This window comes from Tenrec ecaudatus, chromosome 6, assembly GCF_050624435.1.
Source record: "Tenrec ecaudatus isolate mTenEca1 chromosome 6, mTenEca1.hap1, whole genome shotgun sequence".
Classification (NCBI taxonomy): Eukaryota; Metazoa; Chordata; class Mammalia; order Afrosoricida; family Tenrecidae; genus Tenrec; species Tenrec ecaudatus.
In genome coordinates this window covers 136,721,073-136,740,998 of record NC_134535.1, presented here as the reverse complement: position 1 = coordinate 136,740,998, position 19,926 = coordinate 136,721,073, and the positions used below count along the sequence as shown (strand labels likewise).

Here is a 19,926-nt window from a genome sequence, read left to right as displayed (position 1 = left end):
GTCCAACGATTTGAATTATGCCATCCCTCCATACATTTCTTAGAAACATGAGACATAATAATCTTCAGAAATAAACTACGACATATCCCTTTGAAATGTAGAGTGGAAATGAGAAAGTTAAAGAAATGTAGAAGTACTTACTGATTATATATTTGAATCAGCCTAAACACTCAGCTTAGAAGGTGAGGGCTATAGGGAGTCTGTTCTTACTGGAAACCTGCTGGAGAAGGTATTTCCTCTTTATCCTTTACTTTCTCCTTTTTGGGAAGACCATAAGCCTTCCCTTGACCAATACAGGTTGTACTTGAGAGATTGCTTCATCTTGAGTTATTAATCAGGATAATGACAGTCCATTCTTTCAACATGTTTGCCTTAAATATCACCAATGTTAATATGAAGAACTGCTATGAACAACTGCACAGGTATACGCTTTAAAACTCTAGGGGATGCTATTTATGAAGGGGGTATTGTGAGTGGCACATCCCCACCCCACAGTCAGGCACTGCACACATATCAGAGTGTAAGGTGTCCTTTTGTTTCAATCCCAGCAGTGTTCTCTATTTGACACGAACATGGTAACACTTAATACTTAAGGTTGCTCAATACCGTCAAGTGTTTACTCAATAGCAAGTAAGTTTTCCACATGTCACTTGAAGGCCTTATAAATGCTTTATAAATGCACAAATTGGGGTGACCGATTCCCAGTGAAGCTAAAAATAAAAGTCATCTTTCTAGTTTGCCTTTTTCAGTGTCATTTTACCTATGCACCGTCTTCTCTTGAAGTCCTGAACTTCGATGAGGCCTAGTAAAAACCTGACACCACACTATAATTAGATAAAAAGAAAAGATTGGTTAACCTCAACTTCTTTTATATGTTATCTCCTATTTTATTCAAAACAAACAACTAATGTACATGAAAAGTATCTGCATTAAGCCAGGGAGAAAAACGCATTGGTCAATTGTTATAAACACATGTAAAAAAATGCCAAATTTTAATGACAACAACCAGATCAATGTTTTGTAATTTTTCATGGTCAGTAAAGATTTTATTTCACATATATTCACACAAGGCCATAGTTAATTATAAAGTTTAAATTTGATTATCATCATCATATTTTCTTGAGAGTTAAATTTTTGAAGCCCTTTGGATAAATATATAATTATTTCTAAAGATGACATAAAACGCTACCTAAAGTATTAAGTCAATTTTTAAGTTATTAGAAACAGCCAAAATTTTTTCTCTCTTTCATTTTCAATGAGAAAATACCAACAATCTAGGCATTATAAATGTAATAGCTTGCATATTTACTGGATATTTGCTTACCCAAGAGTGGCAGGCAATACATTCAGTTACATTTTAGGAAAGAACACAGTCAGAATAGAGTAGACACTGGCTCTGAAAGGTCAGTAAACACTAAACTAGTGCTGAAGTGCTCTCACCTTTGCCTTCAGCATTGGCTTACTTGAGACTCAGAAGCCCTTAGAAGCAATATGATTTTAATCCCCATCTTCTAAATGAGTTTATTACAATTTGATGGTAACTTGGATCAAGTCCGTTGGCAAATTAGGTAAAGAGCTAGGTCTAGGGCTGTGATTTTCTTCTGTTATTTTTAATACTTCTCTCATGAGCACACCCTTATTTACCGTGGATAAAATTGTAAAGTTTTGTTAGGCTGTCTGGGCGATCTCTTAGTTATGTAACACTTTGTCATTGGGTGTATGCCAGTGACTCTTAAAGAGCTACAGAACATTATCTCATTTAATTCTCTTACAAGTTTAGGGAGGAAGTCCACCTAAGTTATCACAGAGTTTATTGTGTATTTCCAGTTTTGTTATCCTGGTTGACATTTCTTCTCATCTGCAGCCAGCCAAGTTTGTAAAGAATATATCACCTTCTTCTTTTGGTCCTGGGGTGTGTGTGTTAGGTGTGTGTGTTGGGTGTGTGTGTTGGGTGTGTGTGTTGGGTGTGTGTTGGGTGTGTGGTGGTGGTAAATGAATGATAAGAACTAAAATATTTTAAAGTATTAACTGCTCTGTGTTTTGATATGGCCTCAGACTTGTGTCATTTTGGGAACATTCCAAATAGAAATTTTAATTATTATTACCGACCCTCAAAATATAGCTTCCATAATTTTTTATGGTTCTCATCATGCACTGTACATCACGAGGCCATGGAAAAAGAACACTTTAAAATTCATTGCTTGCCATTAGTTAATTTGAAGAATATTTTAGGGATATAATTAACTAGAACTGAAAAGGTATTTAAGAATGTATTACTATATCTTGCCAGGGATTATTTCTCTACAGATTTCACTTATACCAGAGACATAAAATTATTCACGAACAGTAATAACCTTCAGGTTTTAGTTATCAGTTTAATTATGGCAAACTTAAAAGCAGGAGATGGTTGCCTTTTATTTCCTTTCCTTCTTTTTTACTGACCAGACTACATAAAAGGGGTAAGAATTGCTTTTATCATTTATACATACATATTATTTTAATTTGAGTATAGATTTAAATTTTTGAATAAAATTGATTTAAAAACAAGAGCCAATTATATCACATGAGATTTATATAAAAGATGAGCATGAAATAACTTTTAAATTATATTTAATAATTATAAATCATGACAATTTGAAACCTGTAAAACCCTAAATTATATGATCAGATATGAGGCTTGAATTTTAAATATTATCACCTATAAAGTGACTACTTAAGGAGTGGGGAGATCCAATTTATTCTGTGAATTCAGACATGATTTTAATATTTTATAAGGAATAGATCATTGTGAACTTACAGATGCATGAAAATAAAGTCAAAGTTGATCAACAGAAACAGTATCCTTAATGTTTCAATTTTATTTTTTATACTTGCCACATTTTCTTGTTAACTATATCTCTTGTCATCATTGCATCCATAAAATGGGGATGATATTCTAAAGCTTCTTTATAGCAATTGTGTGGATAAACATTGAAGTTTTGAAGAAAAGGAGATTATAAAGTCTCATAGGTAGAGAAAATCATTCATACTCTAAAATAGAACTTGATAGACTTTTCCTTCTGCATACCACTATTAAACTAGAGATCAATTGTCAGCCTAAGAGAATGTATACCATTTCTTTTCCATTGAATTGTAGCATTGAAAGGGACCTTATAGGCCATTGTTTGTCCATCAGGTTATAGGTAAAGTGGTTTTAAAAAAGGAATATGCTATCGAAGTTTAAACATTTATGTATATAGATGTATAGTCGGGCATGACTTTCTTGCCCCTATTCTAGTTTATTTTAACTGTCATATTTCTCCTTTCAAATTAAAAAGAGAGAAGGAATGTGAAAATGTGTATTTTATGATAGTAAAAGCACTATACCACGTTGTGTCAGGAGCATAGACCAGACTAGAAAGAAGCCTAGATGGTGGAAGACCTGAGATGGACTATTTTCAGCTGTGTTGGACAATTGAATTACAACTGTCTGAGCCTCGTTTGCACGGGTACTACATATAAATGTGGCCAAAGTACAGTGCTTTGAAACATTAAATATTAGATTTTTTTCAATAGTTTGGGATTATATTTTAGTGGACTGTAATAGGTGCCTCTTCATCTTGCTGGCATGTTTGGACTAAATCTTCCACTTCATTCCAGTTTTGAGCAATTAATGACCACTTTTGTCCACGATACCTTTTGTGGTAGTAGAATTATTTTCTGATGGACTCTATGTAAAGAGATTCCATTCAAAAACTATATGTTTGAATGCGTCCTTGGGGAAATAATAGGAAAACCTGATTTGGAGTCTGAGATGTAAAAACATTGACAATGGACTGAAGCTGACTCCAATGGGCTGCACATGGTCTCTGTGATACATTTTCTGGTGTGAGCTATCATGGAAATGATTTATTTTTCCCTTGGGCATGAGACACTGTTTTAGCATAAGCTCTGCTGAATCCTGGAGGCTTTGTAGATAGAGAACATGAACACATGCTATAGTAAACGGTGGCATAGCAAGCTAAGCATTTGGACTGCAAGCTGGTTCAAACTAGCCAGCTGTTCCTTCAGAGAAAGATGAGGCTAGCTGACCTCATAACCAGGAGCAGCAGTTCCGTTCTTCCCGATAGGGTCACTGTGAGTTAGAACTGACTCCATGGCAGTGGTTTTATACATGTATACGTGTACACTTACATATATTTCCTTACATTTATGCACAAAGATTAAAAATATTTTATTTAAAGAGTATGCAGGTTCTAGGACACACAAGGTCTGAAAGCATCCACAATGAAGTACAAAATCATTGGAATTGTGACCTATGGTTTGTAAATAAATAAGGAAACAATTGAAAATGAATAGCATTCTCCATATGTACCATATTTGAAGGAGTTAAATGTGTAAGAAGTTATAAGATTGTTTTTACCAGCTCGCTTTCTTTAATTGAATTACCTGGCTAATATAATCAAGTTACTATTTTCCAAGGTGATTCCAATAAGCAGAATTTATTATCTTTGTTTTTAATTATGTGTAGAAATATTAGAGTCTTAAGTAAATGCAGTTTCTTTTTCCGGCGTTATTGATGATGCTGCATCATCTGTTATTTATAGTATTTCCAAGAAAGCACAAGGAAGAGGCAAGGAACACCCATGACTCTGAAATAAATGAGCTCGATTGTTTTAATAACTTTCTTACTGAACGCGTTAAGAGAATGTAGTTCTCAAAACTTTTCCCTTCATTCTAATCATACTATATGCATATATAGTCTATGTCACACAGACACAAGTAAATGTTAGGTCACATGTATGTTGAAAAAACTACTATGTGTAGGGGATAGGGATTTTATCAGGAATAGAGGCTAGTTATAACCTACTAAACATTTACTAGTATATCCTAGATGCAAATGATTACGTGAAAGATTAGCTTTTAATTGAGCAATAATAATTATTAGTAACTTTACACTTGGTATTAAGAAAATATACTTTATATATCATTAACATCTAAATCTATTTCATCCTGAAAAACATGCTGTTTGTAGAGCACCACAGGATCACTTCTCTGGGCAAAGGAAGCTGGTTGTTGGGGAACATCAATCAAACCAGATACTTTAGGGTCAACTATGACCTAAGGAATTGGAGATTATTAATCGAACAGTTAATAAGGAACCATGAGGTAAATTCTGGATTTTCTCTTTAAGATCCGTTTTCAGATGTGAACCCTGGATTTTAATTCTAAATTTCTAACCAGGACAATATTTTTCTGGTTGGCCTCATAGGTTCTCTCAGTCAGTAACCGAGCAGGTTTGATCGACGATGCCTTCAGCCTAGCCAGGTAGGTGTGTTTTCCTATGCAACTACCCAATCAAGACTCACACTAGTGAGACTTTCTCTATTAAACTCAATCGCGTGTATGTTTTGAGTAATCTTTTGAAATAATTTGTTTCATGTGCTCTGGGGGTGGGATATGAATTATAATCATATAATCTTGATCAATAGTTAGCCATAGGGTGTTTCTGAGTCAGAAGAAGCTTGATCAATTTCTACTGAAAATTCGATTGACCACTCTGGAGATTAATAATTGCTTCACCATTTCACTAATTAACTCTACAAAATGGCCATTGCACCATATTTAATGTTTGATAGACTACACTTTTCAGTGTTAGCAGTTTTTTTCTCTTACATAGATTAGTATATCTTTTTAAAATGTGGTGCATTATGAAAAGCTATTGCTTTCAGAAACAGGTAGTTCCAAATTTTGATTAAAAATGCAGATTAAACATCTCAAGAAAAGAGTCATAACAATCTTATAGTAGCATTTTCATTGATATTTTTCATAATTTGTTATACTATTAAAGTAAATTATGCTTTGCATAATTAAATAAAATTATTTAAATTAAATAATTTGAAAATAAACCCAAGTGATTTATTCAGTTTGGAGACGAACTAGTAAAACAGCTCAGTTCTGAATTGTTTGTACTGCTTCACATGCAAATTTTAATTTACTAATTTGATTTTACAAGCTACAGATTAGGACACAGTGGTTCTCTTAACTTAAGTGTTTGTCATTATTCGTTATGTTAATTCTCCTATGATACTGTGAAAACCACCTAGAGATGTCTCGTGCATTAGGCACTGTCTCATAACGGGGCATTAAACTGCTTTCACAGTGTGCACATCCCATCACATAGCAACTTTCTTCTGCATGTTAAAAAGCATATAGTTCCCTAGAGCTTTGTATTTAATCAAAACCAATGAGTCTAAATATCGATCCCAGATAATTACTTTGATAGAGGCAAAATCAAAGCTTGGAATCAGGTTTCAGAAAACAGCACTCATTAAATAAATAATAATATATATAAGGAAAACCTCATTTAAAAAAAGGTAAAGGACTTTCAGTGGTTCTTTTAAAAGAAATTTATATCTGGCCTTTGCTGTTTCCTTGTTAAAGAAGCCAAGAACCAGTATCAATATTTTCTGTTACTTGATGTCAGTGCCTCATTTTGGGTGGAACTTCAGGTTCAAAAATAGCTGCTCACAGAATGCTAAGACTAAGGATCATTTAGCAGCAATAAAATGTCTAATACAGTTGTATTTATTCAAAACAGTTGTTTAATTAGAAGCATTTTTTGCTTACAACCAGGTAATTAAGAATTATTCCATATTACAACATCAACTTATTGGGCAAACATTTAGAAATAATAGAGATTGAGAGGATCTCCTTAGATACCGATGTGTGAAAATAATGATTAAGAGGTATTTTTTGCTTGAAAGTATGATGTAAAGACTTTAAAGTATGTTTTAGATACAGTGGAAAGATTAAGTCGACATAGAAGTTCCAAAAAATCCAGAAAGTCAATGAGCATACACTTACTCCAATATTTCACCCAGAGAAAATCAAGACAAGCAAGTAGTGCAATAGATTACCACAGAAAGTTAAAGTAGCTAGAAGAAAACTTATATCATGAACTAACAATTACCTGAAACTTAAAAGGCACCAGACACAAATCTGTGTACAGTTATTCATTTAATGAATAATTGATAAAGCCTTATGAAATATGTAGGATTGGTTGTTGCTGCTGTCGGTGCCCTTATGTCTGTTCTGACGTACAGTTACCCCATGTAAAACAGGACACAACATGCCAGTCCCGTGCCGCGCTCCCCCTCTGTTCTTATGTCCAATCCTATTGTTGCACCACAGCGTCAAGACGTCTTTGTCTCTGCTCCTCTGCTTTACCAAGTGTGCTATTCCTTTCTAGGGGCGGGTCTCCATCATGCCCATAGTAAATGAGATGAAGTTCAAGCAGCATTATGGCTGCCCATCTTCTGAGACAGATTGGTTTATTCACTTCACATGCATTGTATTCTCAATATTTTCTTGCCAGCACCATGATTCAAATGTGTTGACTCTTCTTCAGTCTTCCTTATTCAGTGTCCAACTTATCATGGTCACATGCGTGTGAGGTAATTGAAAAGACCATGGCACCTTAGTCCTCAAAGTAACATCCTTGCCTTTCAAAAGTTTGTTTTTTATATGTCGAATGATCCTGTTACTGTTTTATAAATAAGGAAGCTGAGGATCAGAGAAGTCGTTGAACCTGACCACGTAACGCTGCTAGCAATTAACAGGGCACGTGTGTACATCCAACTTGTAGGACGGTCGAACCCATACTGTTAAAAAGGACAAGAGTCTACACTTCAACAGCAATGCCATTTATTTTAATAAAAGGGAAGTTTACTTTAGAAAACTGAAGGACTTTAAAAAGACATTTCTATAAAGAGGGGGAACCCCCGCCCCCCAAATGGAGAAAAAAGCCCCACTGGGCATAACTTTCACACTATGCATTTTTCTTGGTAGGTGAGTAACTTGCTCTTAGCGCACCCAGTGGCGTCACCTGGGAAAGTTCTTTCTGGTCTCAGTGAAATTTTTTTTTTTTTTGTAGAAGTAATATCACTGGAAATCAGTTTTTCTTTTGGCCAATTTAAGAGACCAGGATGCAGTTGTGAAATTTTATTTCCTGCCTGGAAAATATGCTTCAGAAACTCAAGTGTATGAATGCTTTTCTTATTTCAAGAAAGGTAAAATGCCGATTGATGATAAAACTCATTCTAGACATCCGTCGACATCTCAAAAAGACAAAAATGTTGACTCATAATCCACTTGGAGTTCCTTCCACCAGGTCAGATTATTAATCAAGCTTTCTATTTAGAGGTTCTGAAATGATAGAGTAACTGTGCCACAAAAAAGACCTTATTTGTGGCAGATGGGACTCTGGTTCTGCCACCACAACAATGCACCTGCTCAGGTAGCCATCTCAGTGTGCCAATTTGGGGTGAAAAAACAGCATGCCCCTCTGGCCCCATGCATCTTAACTCACCTGACCTCACTCTGTGCACCTTCTTTTTATGTCCGTGAATCCAGAGGGACATGAAAGGACAGCAATTTGATGACACAGAAGGTGAAGAAAATAATGAGGGAGGTACTGTCAGCCATCCGAACAGATGACTTTTAATGTTTCCAAGAATAGAATCACAAATATGACAAATGTGTTAAGGGTAATGGAGAGTACTTTGAAGGTGATAAAGGTTGTTTTATTTAAAAATTTTAAATTTATAGTTTTGAAAAATAAATTCCATTTATTTTTTCCCTTTAGTGGGTACCTTCTCGTATTCTGAAAGTTTTAGAATGCTTATGAGAAAACAAGTAGTGATATTTTAAAGACAGAGAGCAAAAGAAAATGGAAAATATGTGAATATTTTTCACTCATTCACATTAACATGTTAATTTTAAATGTAATATTTAAAATATTTATAACCTTTGTCTGTCTGTTAGAATATTATTAGAAATATATCCCCTAATTTATATTCCTTGTTGACTGAGTCAGAACATTGCTTTCCATTTTAATTTTGGAAGTCTTAAACACTTGAAACAAACCATTTTATTCTCATTTATTAAAATTCACCAGGGAATATGCAAATGTTATTAGAGCAATAATTATGAATTTTTAAAATGATCATGAGATACCTTCATTTTAACATATGTAGTTGTAAACAAAGCCACATGGATGTAACACCCAAGAATCAAATCTCCTCAATGTGTGGAAAGGCAGATAGGGAAGCTCCGTATCCTTATCCAGAATTAGAACAAGGCAAACTATGGAACAGACCATCAATTGCTATTGTGCAAGTTCAAATTGAAACTGAAAAAGATGAGAACAAGTCTAGTAGGATAAAAATATAAGAGTATTCAGGTGAGTATATCCCACCTGAATTTAGAGAATATCTCAATAATAGCCTTGCAGCATTGCCTGATCATTAATGATAAAAGACTAGATGATTCTGGGATGACATCATGAGCATCATAGATGAAGGGAGCAAAAGGTCATTAAAAAGACAGGAAAGATAGAAGACATCAAAGTAGATGTCAGAAGGGACTCTGAACCTTGCTATTTATTGATCATAGAGCAACTAAAGCAAATGGAAAAATTAAAGACAAAGTAAAAGCTGACTTGAAAGTTTTATAGGCTCGCTCAAGAAGACAAGTGAAGCATTATGATGAATATGCATGAACATTCAGTTAGAAATCCTACACAGAACAACATGCAGCATTTTTCAAAATGAAATAAATAAGGAAAAAACTCAAGCCTTGAGCGAAAATACCAAAGGATTCTATGGAAAATATGCTTAATAATGCAGGAAGTATTAAAATAAGAATGAAAGAATCATAGTTACTGTACCCAAAAATTTGGTCACATTCAACCATTTTAGAGGTAGCATCTTAATCAAGAACCTATAGTATAACAGGAAGAAGCCCAAGCTTCACTGAAAATATTGAAGAAAAAAAAAGATTCAGGAACGGACAGAATAGCAATTGAGATATTTCAATAACTAGCCATAAGCTGGAAACACTCCCTCATCCATGTCAAGTATTATAGGAAACAGCTACCCCATCAACCAACTGGAAGAAATTCATGTATTTGCTCATTCCAAAGAAAAGTGGCCTAATATGTTGTGTAAATTATTAAAACAAAATCATAATATCACATGAAAGTAAATTTTTGCTGATAATAAGTTTAAAATAGTTATAACAATACATAGAGAAAAGACAGAAATTCAAGCTGGATTGAGAAGAGGATGTGAGATGAACTATATGATTGTAGATATCAGATGGATGCGTTTTGTTGACAATGCACAGGCATTTGATTGTGTATCCCAAAACAACCTATGGATTACTCTACGAAGAATACTTAATAGCTCTCATGCAGAGCCTATAGAAAGACCCAGAAGCAGTCACTGGGCAATCAAGGGGATGCTGAGAAAAATGATCCCAGAAGCCAGACTGCAAGAAGAATGCACCATCATGATTGTAAAAAGGCTCATAAACAACTTTCCATATGCAGATGGCACACCTTGTTTGCCAGCAGTCAAGAGGACCTGAAGCATTTACTGATTAAGATAAAAGGCTACAGCATTCAGCATGGATTGTACTTCTCCCTAAGGAAAAAATAAATCCTCACAATTCTGCCTAATGAAAAATAAATACAACTGAACTAATAGGGACATCATGATAAATGGAAGGCGGTGGTGGGGAGAATTGAAATTGTGAATCATTTTGTTTTATTTGATACCACAATTACACTCATGCAAAGAAGCAATCGAGACATCAATTAAATCTGTAAAAGGATTATTTAATATGTTAAAGAGCAAAGATGTCACTTGCAGGATTAAAGTGTGCCTTATCAAAGTCATGATATTTTCAATCTCTTCATGTGCATGAGAAAGATGGACACAGACTGGAGAATAATGAGTCATTTGAATATGGTATTGACAAAGAATATTGTATTTACCTGGGTTGCCAGAAAAAGTGACCAGACTGTCTTTGAAACAGTACAGACCAAATGCTTCTTCAAGGTAAGGCTGGTGAGACTTACGTCAAGTACTTTGAACGTGTCATCAGGAGGGGCTAGTCCACAGTTGAGAGTGAGTGAAAAAGAAAAAGGTACTCATGTGCAGAGTGAAATTACTCCATCAATATTTCAAGGCTGGTACCATTGGAAAGCAGATAGCCAGGCCTTCTTCTCAGAAAGTTCCGGATAAATTTGATCCACCAACCTTTGGGTTAGTAGCTGAACGCTTCCTATTTGCACCACTTGGGTACTTACTCTTCTACAGGTGGGAACTCCAACTGTGAAAATGAACCCAAGTTCCTGTCTGGCATCAGAGGAGCTGCTAGAACATTTCACAGTTGCCCACCGCTGAGATTATCTGGGAGAATTACTGACCTTCAATCCAAAGTAGCTAGTGCTTTGGCAGGAACAAAATGTCTCCTCCGAGGAGCCCTGGTGGCATAGTAATCACTCATCAGCCTGCTAATGGTAAAGCCAGCAGCCAGAAATCACCATCTGCTCCTGGAGTGAAAGCTAGGACTTAATACTCCCAAGAAGAATTAAAGCAGTGGTTCTCAACCTGTGGGTCGCAACTCCTGTGGGGGTGGAACGGCCCTTTCACAGAGGTCTCCTGATTCAAAACAGTAGCAAAATGACAGTGATGAAGTGGCAATGAAAATAATTCTATGAGAGGACCTGATGCAAAGGGCTTAAGTGGAGAGCAAATGCTTTGAGAATGATTGGGGCAGGGAATGTATGAATGTGCTTTATACAATTGATGTATGTATACGTATGGATTGTGATAAGAGTTGTATGAGTCCCTAATAAAATGTAAAAAAAGAAAAAAAGAAAGATCAATAAATAAAACTGAGAAAAATTTTAAAAAGAGTTGTATGAGCCCCTAATAAAATGTTGGTTTTTTTTTTTTTAAAGAAAAGAAAAGAATTCTGTGGTTGGGGGGTCACTCCCCCATGAGGAACTGTGTGACAGGATCACAGCATTAGGAAGGTGGAGCACCACTGTGTTCGAGTCTCAGAAACCTCCAGGCACGGTTCCATCTTGTCCTATAGGGTTGCTCTGAGTCGCCATCAACTCGATGGCAGTGAGTTTGGTGTGGGGTTTCATTGCCAAAATGGTTGCAATGATCCCACACAGGAAAGGTTGTAAGAGTGCGCAGTGTTTCTTTCTGTTGTGCTTGTCACTACGAGTTGGAATTAACTCTGAGGCACTAACCACAAGAAATCCAAACTCAGATTTAATTGGGGAAATGTTTTGCATTTACTTGGACTTGCAGGACATACATATTTTAGTATATGCTAGTAAATTCTCTAATTATGTTATTTAATCTATTGTCAACCTTTGGAGTCTGACTACATCCTGCTCCATTAAGCATGTTCAAAGAGACTGAGTAGAAGATAGCAAATATTCATGAAATTCTCGAAGGATCTCATTCATACTTCTCAGTAAAAGCACTTCATGAACTGGTCACTATCAAAATTGTATAGCTGAGAAATCAAGGTTAAAAGTCACTCAGCTCAGCAAAAATTGGGCAGCTCTTAAGTTAGGGATGGGGGATAACCTCAAACAATTGAGCAGCAGTTGTTCTGACCCCAAATCATAGGAATTTTGCCCAGTATTTGAAAATTCTTAAATCCCCGTTTGCTTAGTCAATTGAAGATATAAGTATTCATTTAAAAAATGGTTCTACTTAAAAAAAAAGCCTTGTCTACCCTCCCCAGCAAGAATAGGTATTTTTTTAGCAAGTCCAGTGTGTGTTTGTGTGTGTGTGTGTGTGTGTGTGTGTGTGTGTGTGTGTGTGTGAGAGAGAGAGAGAGAGAGAGAGAGAGAGAGAGAGAGAGAGAGAGAGACAGATTTGCCAATTGGAAATCCTAGGGGGTAATTCTGTATTGTTCTATATACTTCGTGTGAACTGGCAACATGCTTGGTAGAGGAGCACTGATGACATAGTGCTTACCTGTTGGTCTGAAATCTGAAAGGTCAGCAGTTTGAAATCACCAACTTCTACACAGGATTGAAAGATGAGGCTTTCAATTCCTGTCAAGAGTTACAGTCTCAGTGCTGTCCTCTGAAGTGCATTCTTCTAGCGAAGGGGTGGGGGTGTCCACATAGTTGGGTTTGGGGCTGACCCCGCACACCTGTCTATCGGTTCCCTGGTACATGCCGGTATGTTGTAGTCACATCTTGGCACATGGGGTTGAAGACTGGTCTCTCTCCTACAGCCTGGGGAGAGGGGCACATCTGATTAGAGCACACAGGAGAAAGGAAAAGGGATGGAGAGGGAGGGGAACTCATCCTGGCCCAGCAAGCCCCAAGGACGATATTTCTGCACAGATCAGACAATGCACAGAGAGGACCATAGGGCTGGCCCCACTATGAGGCACAACGTCCCTCACTGAGCCATAGCGCTAAGGGGGACAACACTGCAGACACAGTGCATGTGCCAGTCTGACCCCATCACCCTGGAGGGAAACACCGAAGGCATGCAACAGAGTAGCAAGGGGAACAAAGTGGTGAAATCTCCAGTGAATACAAAAAATAGACTTTGGAGACAGAATGTGAGACCCCATCACACTTGACTAGAAAGCACTCTTAAAGGCTAGCAAAGAGACCTTGAACTATTTAGAGGCTTTTCCACTTTTATCAGTGGCTTTCTTTTTGGTTTTGGTTATTTTATTGTTTTGTTGATTTTGACTTCCTTTGTTGTCTCTTTTGGCTTTGCCTGGTTTTTGTGCTTATTAATGTCTCTGCATGTCTTCTATCTAAATAAGATAGGTGGGATAAACAATTCGGAGAAGATAAGAATGGACTGATGATTCTGGAGGGATACTGGAGAAAGGGAGGTGGGAGAAAGGAAGGGGATGAGATACCAACCCAGGGATAAGAGAACAAGAAGTGAACTAAAATCAATGGAGAGAAAGACTTCAGATGCCTAGTGGGCCCTAACCAAGGGCAATGTAGCAGCAAGGATTACTAAACCCAAATGAAGGCCTAACATGAACATGATGGTGGGACAAGAGGAACGTAAAAGGAAATAGAGGAAAGAACCAGGAGGCGCAAAGAACATTTATAGATGTCTAAATACAGGCATGTACATATGTAAATATATAATGAGAGGGGAATAGATCTATGTACATATATCTATATGTTAAGAATTAAGGTTGTAGATGGACATCGGGCCTCGACTCAAGTACTCCCTCAATACAGGAACATTTTTTTTCTAATAATCTGGCATTCTGTGATGCTCACCTTCCCAACAAAATCACTGAAGACAAAATGAGTGCATAAGCAAATGTGGTGAAGAAAGCTGATGGTGCCCGGGTATCAAATGATATACCATCTGGGGTCTTAAAAGCTTGAAGATAAACAAGTGGTCATATAGTTGAGAAGCCACAAAGCCCACATGGAAGAAACACACCAGCCTGTGCGATCATGATGTGTCAAAAGGATCAGGTATTAGGCATCTAAGACCCAGAACAAAATTATACTCAATGTGAATGGGAGTGGGGGGTTGGGGGGAGAAGTAGAGACCCAAAGCCCGTAGGTAGACAATTGGACATCCCCTCACAGAAGGGTCACAAGGAAGAGATGAGCCAGTGCAGTAGAGCACCATTGAAACACACAACTTTCCTCTAATTCTTTAATGCTTCCTTCCCCCACACTATCATGACCTCAATTCTACCTTACAAATCGGATTAGACCAAAACATGCACAGTGCTACATATAAGAGCCTGCAACACAGGGAATCCATAAACCCCTCTGGGCCAACAATGAGAATAGAGATACCAGGAGGATAAGGGGAAGGTGAGGGGAGAAAGGAGAAATCGATCACAAGGATCAACATAAACCCCCTCCCATGGGGACAAACAACAGAAAACTGTGTGAGGGGCAACAGAGGAAGATTTAAGATATGAAAATAATAATATATAACTCATCAAGAGTTCAGGAGGGTGGTGGGTAGGGGGGGAGGGAGAAAAATGAGGAGCTGATATGAAGGGCTCAAGTAGAAAGAAAATGCTTTGAAAATGAGGATGGCAGCATCTGTGCAAATGGGCTCGACACAATAGATGATTGTATGGATTGTGATCAGAGATGTAAGAGCCCCCAATAAAAGTAATTAAAAAAAAGTTACAGTCTTTGAAACTCAAAGGGACCGTTCTACGCTGCCCTATAGACTCGCTGTGGGTCTGCATTGACTGGGTTGCAGTGGGTTAGAGTGAGTTAGATGAGTGTAGCCTTATCCTGAGGATAGTGCATTATCTCATCCTTATACTACTGCTTGCTACTCCAGTCCATAGTGCAATGTTGTATTTGTGTGTGTTGTTGAATTAATCAGTCATTGATTGTTGAAAGGATCGACTTCTATGCAACTCTTTTCAGTAAACTGCTCTAGGTATTCTTATTTATGGCTATATTAAAATATATAAGTAACCACTGAACGCTTTCTAATTGTCAAGACTAAAACAAAACATAAATATAGTATGAAAACCTTCTTTTGCTCTTGCTCCATACTCATTTAACCCTCCTCAGATGTGAAAGTACTAATACTATATGCTCATTCATTCTTTGTATTTTCACAGGGTTTAATATTTACATATGAAAGCATTCGTTCTCTACTCTCATTTGTAAAAATATGTCTGGAGAGTTTGATTCTAATTTTTCAGTACTATAATCATGACTGCAGTGAATATTTTGAACAATCTTTTATTATAAAAATGACTTATTAATTTGTTATTGTAAGTGGAATATTTGATACAAAATGTATAAACACTTTGATACATTCCAAGAGATTCTACCAGTGTAAAGGTTCATCAACCACGCACCTAAAAATTCCAATTCCCTCACAACTCAAAGCGAATACAATAGGTAGTATAAATACTTTTAAGTTTTTAACGTTTAGCAAATGTGATTATGCATCCTTCCAAATGTATTTGTGAATTTTGATTTTTATTCTGTGAAGTGTTTTCTGATTAATGAAGGATTAAAGCATAATAGAAAATCAACAAAGGGTTTTTTCTTTTATCCTACTTTATTTTCATTGTTGTGGGTATCTGGGATGTTAATCCTTTTTCCAGGCTACATTTTATTGGATGTTTTCACAGTACTATGTTGATTTCTTTATTTTAACTTTGTTGGGTAGTTTACATTCAAAGAATGTTCAAAATTGTCAAACTATTCCTTTTGTGGCTCTCTAGGTCTACTGTCCATAGAAGGCTCCCCTAAGAATTTAGAATATCTTTGTACTTCAGTTGTTACTTTAGTTTGCAATACAATTCGTCAACTCTTTCTTCTCTTTTATTATACGGGATAAAATGTAGATCTAATTTCCTTTAGCATTAACACACTCATAACCAGTTATTTTAATTAATTTTAAGCACTTTTATTTGGTAATTTTATATAATATCTTACTATTTACAGGGGATTGTCATTGGTCTGTTGGTATTCTTTTGGGCTTTGTTTTTGTTGTTGTTTGGCTCCCATACTGTGTGGTTCTCTTTACATTACTGTATAGGATGGCATCATTGGTAAGCATTTCCTGTTGCTCTTCTTTGAAACCTGACAGTTTTTCTCTTATTAGCAATTTTGTAATCAGTTTGGCATATTACATTAAAACTCTATTTTGACTTTGACTGAATATGCATGGGATGTATGAAATACTGTATGGAGAGTAACGTTCTTATTTCGATATGTTACAGAGGGAATTGTTCTCTTTACACACTTATCACAGCCCAGTTGTGCTTGCTTGTGTATAGGTAAACAATTACTCAGTTACTTCCAAATCAGATTATATTATGTCTCGATCTTTGAAATCAGTGATAAAATACCTAAATATTTTGATCATTGTTTTATTTGGTTTAGTTTCTTTTATTTTTGGAGGCAATATTTTAGATTGGGAAGGTATGCCAACGAGTAAGACAGATTCACTCTTCTCAAGACGCTCAACTCACAGTCTACTAGGGAAGATATTCAGTAGCTAAGTAGAATATTCAATATAGAAATGCTTTGGATAAGTATTACAAAATCATTGAGTAAATGTCACTTATTTCTGCACAGACAGTGATAACTTATGGCACTCTTAATGCGACGTTCTTTTAAAATACATAATATATAGTTTGGTCTGCAAAGTTTAAGGAAGATAGCATATTAAGAGAATAAAAGTTTACCATGGGGATCCATTAAAAGATTAAACACAGGTATGTGGGAGCAAACACATTTATAAAGTAGATGGCTTGTGGCAGGAGAGTGATTCATGCTATCCCTTGTGTAAAGTGGAGATTTAAAATTTCTTAGAAATGGAAGTGGTGTCTAGATAGCTGATCTAAATATAACCCCCTCCCTAGGGCATGGACAACTGAAAAAGTGAGTGAAGGGAGACATGGGACAGTGTAAGACATGAAAAAATATATATTATGAAGGGTATGGAAGGGAGAGTGGGGGGAGGGAGGCGAAAAAAACAAGAAGCTGATACCAAGGGCTCAAGTAGAAAGAAAATGTTTTGAGAATGATGATAGCAACACATGTACAAATGTGCTTGACACAATGGATGGATGGATGGATGGATGGATTCGGATAAGAGTTGTATGAGCATCCAATAAAGTGATTTATTAAAAAATATTTTTGAGCTTAGTGTTTGATAAAAACTGAAAATTAGAAGAAAATGAAATAGGAATCAGTAATAACAAAAGGGCTGGCTATTTAAACTTATTCACATGCTCTGAGCACAGTTTTCAAAAATATGTGTATATTAATGCTTCATTGACCTATGGTATTTAATAACATATTTTAAAATACATGAAAATTATTTGGAAAATTTGTTCATAGTCTAAAGCCATCCAGAGATTGCTTTTAGTTGTTGCTCGGTACAATCGAATTGCTTCCTGCTCACAGCGACACTGTGCACCAGACTCACAGTGCTTGTTAGGTTGGGACCCTTTGTTGCTGCCACTTTGTCACTCCATCGGGCTTCTCATCTTTGTCAGTGCCCTCAGACTTCACCAAATAGATGTCCTTCTCCACAAATTGGTTTATCCTGATCACGTGTTCAAAGTATGTACAATGAAGTCTGATCATGCTTGCATCTAGAGGGCATACTTTTAAGATTGATGTGTTGGTTCTCTTGGCAGTCCATCGCACTTTTCAATAGTCCTCACCAGCACTGTATTCAAATGTATCTATTCTTCTGTATTATTTATTACTGGGTAGATAACTCTCACCTGCATAAGAATCTGTTGAAATTGCCACAGCTTCAGTTAGGAACACCTTAGCCTTGAACGCGATGGCCTTGCATGTCCACCATTTTAAGGGGACTAGGGACAGGAGATTCGCCCAGTGCAGTACAATGTTTTACTTGTTTTGACTGCTGCTTCCATAAAAATTGCTGTGGATCCAAGCAAGATGAAATTCTTAACAAAATCACCATCTCTACATTTATCAGGATAATGTCTATTGGTCCAATTGTGATGGTTTGTTTTTTCTTTACATTAATTTGTCATCCACACAAAAGACTGCAGTCCTTAATCTTCATCAGCAAGTGCTCCCATCCTCCTCACTTGCAGCAAGCAAGGTTGTGTCAACCGCCGATCATAGGTTGCTAGCAAGCTTTCCTCCAATCCAAATACTTCATTCCTCTGTATGCAATCCACTTTCTCCTGTTATCTCCCAGCACGCAGATTCAACAAGGATGCTGAAAGATTACAGCCCTTGTGCTCACCTGCCCTGATTCTAAATGATTCCGTCTTCTCTCGTTCTGTTCAGATGATGGCCATTGGTCCGCGTGCGGCTTTCCCAAGAGCACAGCGACGTGCCCCGTAGTCCTCACTCGTGTTTACCTCCCCCTCCTCATGTGCAGCTCTAAGTTGAGGTGGCAGCTCTCCATCAGCTGTGTACGGATTGCCTTCTGACTTGCGGGGCTTACCTTCCTGCACTATAGCTCACCATGATCTCTTGCTGTTCATCGTTTTTCCGCATAGTTGCCAGTGTTCCATGACTGTTCATGACATTTTACGTTCCTAATAACTCTGAAGTGAATAGCCTTCACTTTGTTCTTAATTGGTCTTAGTCTGGAAGCTCCACTGAAAACTGTTCACCTTGAATGATGCTGCTGGTATGTGAACTACCCAGCCATAACTGTCAGCAGCTTTTCTTTCCTGGCTTCTTACTCACCTCCTGCTTTCTTCATGTATATTGCTTTGGGTGTCATGTATGTTGAGATGCTGGAAGATCCCGAGGTAAATCTCCCTAATTGTCTTCATTGTAATCCTCACTGTTGTTGCCATCATCATCTTCACCATGAGCAGTTAGTTTATTGATATACAGGAAGACCCTCGATTATGATCATCCAGCCTGTAAAACAACTCCTTGCCCTTTAACTACGTAAATGCCCTCATTTTGAAACGAGTAAACCAGCCCCAATTGCACTGAAATGCTTTATCTCATCGCCTTCACTTGTTGCACTGGCAGCTCTTTAATCATGAAGGAAGCTTATAACTTTCCCTTGGACAGCTAAATACAGACCGGTGCGCCTGCTCCGACTGACCTGGGAATTTTAAAGACACCATTAAGAGATGGTCTCCTTCATAACCCATGGGCTGCCAGCATTTAGTCACTGCCTAGATACATATTTCGATTATGCAGAATACATAATTTATAGCAACTTTTAATATTATAACACTTTTAGAGAGTAACAGTGATACTTTTATTGGATGTTAGAAACTCTCATTACATACATTAGTTTTCCAAGGGATAGCTGTTTTTAATTTTTTAAAATCATTTTATTAGGGGCTCATACAACTCTTTTCACAATCCGTACATACATCATTTGTGTCCAACACATTCGTACATATGTTGCCATCATCATTCTCAAAACATCTGCTTTCTAGTTGAGCCCTTGGTATCAGCTCCTCATTTTTCCCCGTCCTCCCTGCTTCCCCTCCCCCTGAACCCTTGATAATTTATAAATAATTAATAGTTTATCTTATCTTACACCATCCCACATCTCCCTCACCTAGTTCTCCGCTGTCCGTCCTCTAGGGAGGAGGTTATAGGTAGAC

The 19,926-nt window shown here is 36.9% G+C and overlaps 1 long non-coding RNA gene across 1 annotated transcript in view; it reads left to right on the top strand.

Annotated features, from left to right (window-relative positions):
* LOC142451275 (uncharacterized) overlaps positions 1–19,926 on the top strand; it is an 88,897-nt gene that overhangs the window by 1,649 nt on the left and 67,322 nt on the right. Inside the window, exons 2-3 of the long non-coding RNA XR_012784978.1 lie at positions 5,015–5,148; positions 5,252–5,307. This is a non-coding gene — a long non-coding RNA (uncharacterized LOC142451275). The remainder of the gene's footprint in view (positions 1–5,014; positions 5,149–5,251; positions 5,308–19,926) is intronic.